The sequence below is a fragment of the Arachis stenosperma genome, chromosome 9 (assembly GCF_014773155.1).
Source record: "Arachis stenosperma cultivar V10309 chromosome 9, arast.V10309.gnm1.PFL2, whole genome shotgun sequence".
Taxonomy (NCBI): Eukaryota; Viridiplantae; Streptophyta; class Magnoliopsida; order Fabales; family Fabaceae; genus Arachis; species Arachis stenosperma.
The window spans coordinates 119,527,349-119,531,152 of record NC_080385.1 but is presented as its reverse complement, the minus strand read 5'-3'; the positions used below and the strand labels follow the sequence as shown (position 1 = coordinate 119,531,152).

At 38.8% G+C, this 3,804-nt stretch overlaps 1 non-coding gene across 1 annotated transcript; it reads right to left on the bottom strand.

Moving 5' to 3' along the window:
- Positions 1–3,003: 3,003 nt before the first annotated feature.
- On the bottom strand, positions 3,004–3,111 carry LOC130952050 (small nucleolar RNA R71). Its single transcript, XR_009074231.1, has one exon. It is a non-coding gene; the product is annotated as a small nucleolar RNA R71 (small nucleolar RNA).
- Between the last annotated feature and the right edge of the window lie 693 nt (positions 3,112–3,804).

The window sequence follows — 3,804 nt, the reverse complement described above, 5'->3', positions numbered from 1 at the left end:
AGATGTCTCAAGTCTGGCACTTTAACCGACACGTGAGCTCACGACTAGTAGGACAAGTATGCGTCATACTGCATTTGATTGAAATTTCTTGGGTCTGCATAATTACTTAGTTTGTTTAATTGATATCTGTTAACTGTTAATTGTACCACTTGTTACTATTGTTCTTCTATTCAATTCCGCTTGTTCTTGTTCCAAGATATCACTTGTTCTTCAACTTGATGAATGTGATGATCCGTGACACTCATCATCATTCTCACCTATGAACGTGTGACTGACAACCACCTCCGTTCTACCTTAGATTGGGTGAATATCTCTTGGATTCCTGATACACGATGCATGGTTGATCGCCTGACAACCGAGCGCTCGCCTGACAAACGAGCCAGCCATTCCGTGAGATCAGAGTCTTCGTGGTATAGGCAAGAACTGATGGTAGCATTCAAGAGAATCCGGAAGGTCTAACCTTGCCTGTGGTATTCTGAGTAGGATTCAATGATTGAATGACTGTGACGTGCTTCAAACTCCTGAGGGCGGGGCGTTAGTGACAGATGCAAAAGAATCACTGGATTCTATTCCGGCCTGATTGAGAACTGACAGATGGATAGCCGTGCCGTGACAGGGTGCGTTGAACATTTCCACTGAGAGGATGGGAGGTAGCCACTGACAACGGTGAAACCCTTGCATAAGCTTGCCATGGAAAGGAGTAAGAAGGATTGGATGAAGACAGTAGGAAAGCAAAGAGACGGAAGGGACAAAGCATCTCCATACGCTTAGCTGAAGTTCTCACCAATGATATACATAAGTATCTCTATCTTTATCTTTATGTTTTATTCATCATCTATACCCATTTGAGTCTGCCTGACTAAGATTTACAAGGTGACCATAGCTTGCTTCATACCAACAATCTCCGTGGGATCGACCCTTACTCGCGTAAGGTTTATTACTTGGACGACCCAGTGCACTTGCTGGTTAGTTGTGCGAAGTTGTAGTGATCACAATTTCGTGCACCAAGTTTTTGGCGCCGTTGCCGGGGATTGTTTCGTGTATGGACAACTGACGGTTCATCTTGTTGCTTAGATTAGGTAATTTTTTTTTTCAGAATTTCTTTAAAAATGAATTCTAGAGTTTCATGATGATCTGTTGGAATCTGGCTGGCTGAGAAGCCATGTCTAATCTTATTGGACCGAGGTTTCAACTTATCATCACAAGAGCTTGTTGATTTCTATCAAACTTGCTATTGGAGCAATGATCTGCTGAGGCTTGGCTGGCCATTGGCCATGTCTAGTGTTTTGGACCGAAGCTTTCTTTGAAAGCTTGGCTGGCTGTGAAGCCATGTCTAATTCCTGGACCGGAGTCTTAGACTAGCATTGCAATGATTCCTGGAATTCAAATTAAGAATTCTGAAACCTTTATTTTCTATTTTCTTATAATTTTCGAAAAAGCACAAAAAAATTATAAAAATCATAAAAAACCAAAAATATTTTTATGTTTCTTGTTTGAGTCCAATGTCTCATTTTAAGTTTGGTGTCTTGCATGCATTGTTTATTTGATCTTGGTTCTATTTTCAAGTCAATAGTACAGGGAACTGAAGATTCAGAACATGCAGCAGAGGAATTACACAGAAAAAAGCTGGGCGTTCAAAACGCCCAGTGAAGAAGGACAGACTGGCGTTTAAACGCTAGCCAGGGTGCCTGGTTGGGCGTTTAACGCCTAAAAAGGTAGTGCATTGGGCGTTAAACGCTAGAATGTGCACCATTCTGGGCGTTTAACGCCAGGATGGCACAAGAGGGAAGATTCTGTTTTTAATTCAGATTTTTTTTCAAGTTTTCAAAGTTTTTCAAAAACAAATCTTTTTCAAATCAAATCTTTTCAATAAAATCTTTTTCAAATCATATCTTTTCAATCAAATCTTTTTCAAAATCAATTTCTTTCCTTTTTTCAAAGATACTTGCTAACAATTAATGATTTGATTGAACATTTCAAGTATGTTGCCTTTTCTGTTGAGAAAGGTTTAATGTTTGAATCATATCTTTTCTTGTTAGGCAAGTCATTAATTTTTAAAATCAAATCTTTTAAATTGTTTTTCAAATCATATCTTTTCAATCATATCTTTTTAATCATATCTTTTTCAAAATAGTTTTCAATCATATCTTTTTAATTTCTAATTTCAAAATCTGTTTCAAAAATTACTTGATTTCTTTCCCACTCTTGGTTTTCGAAAATCAATTAAAGTTTTTCAAAATATTTTCAAAATCTTTCACTTAATTTTCAAAAATTTCTTCCTCTCTTCTCACATCCTTCTATTTATGGAGTACCACTCCTTCTCAATGCACAATTCGAACTCTATCTGATTAAGTTCGAATTCTTTTACCTCTTTCTTCTATTTTTCTTTTTCTCTGACACCTCAAGGAATCTCTATACTGTGACATAGAGGATTCCACATTTTCTTGTTCTCTTCTCTTTCATATGAGCAGGAACAAAGACAAAGGCATTCTTGTTGAAGCTGACCCTGAACCTGAAAGGACCTTGAAGCGAAAGCTAAGAGAAGCTAAGGCACAACTCTCTATAGAGGACCTAACAGAAATCTTCAAAGGAGAAGACATGGCAGCCGAAAACAACAACAATGCAAACAATGCAAGAAAGGTGATGGGTGACTTTACTGCACCTACTCCCGACTTCTATGGGAGAAGCATCTCTATCCCTGCCATTGGAGCAAACAACTTTGAGCTTAAGCCTCAATTAGTTTCTCTAATGCAACAGAATTGCAAGTTCCATGGACTTCCATTGGAAGATCCTCATCAGTTCTTAGTTGAATTCTTGCAAATCTGTGACACTGTCAAGACTAATGGGGTTGACCCTGAGGTCTACAGACTTATGCTATTCCCTTTTGCTGTAAGAGACAGAGCTAGAATATGGTTGGACTTACAACCTAAAGACAGCCTGAACTCTTGGGAAAAGCTAGTCAATGCCTTCTTGGCAAAGTTCTTTCCACCTCAAAAATTGAGTAAGCTTAGAGTGGAAGTCCAAACCTTCAGACAGAAAGAAGGTGAATCCCTCTATGAAGCTTGGGAAAGATACAAACAATTGATCAGAAAATGTCCTTCTGACATGCTTTCTGAATGGAGCATCATAGGTATTTTCTATGATGGTCTGTCTGAACTATCCAAGATGTCTTTGGATAGCTCTGCTGGAGGATCTCTTCATCTGAAGAAGACGCCTGCAGAAGCTCAAGAACTAATTGAAATGGTTGCAAATAACCAATTCATGTACACTTCTGAAAGGAATCCTGTGAACAATGGGACTAATCAAAAGAAAGGAGTTCTTGAGATTGATACTCTGAATGCCATTCTGGCTCAGAACAAAATATTGACCCAACAAGTCAATTTGATCTCTCAAAGTCTGTCTGGAATGCAAAATGCACCAAGCAGTACTAAGGACGCTTCATCTGAAGGAGAAGCTTATGATCCTGAGAACCCTTCAATGGAAGAAGTGAATTACCTAGGAGAACCCTATGGAAACACCTATAATTCTTCATGGAGAAATCATCCAAATTTCTCATGGAAAGATCAACAGAGACCTCAACAAGGTTTCAACAACAATAATGGTGGAAGAAACAGGTTTAGCAATGGCAAGCCTTTTCCATCATCTTCTCAGCAACAGACAGAGAATTCTAAGCAGAGCCACTCTGACTTGGCAACCATGGTCTCTGATCTAATCAAAACCACTCAAAGTTTCATGACTGAAACAAGGTCCTCCATTAGGAATTTGGAGGCACAAGTGGGACAGCTGAGCAAGAAAATTACTGAA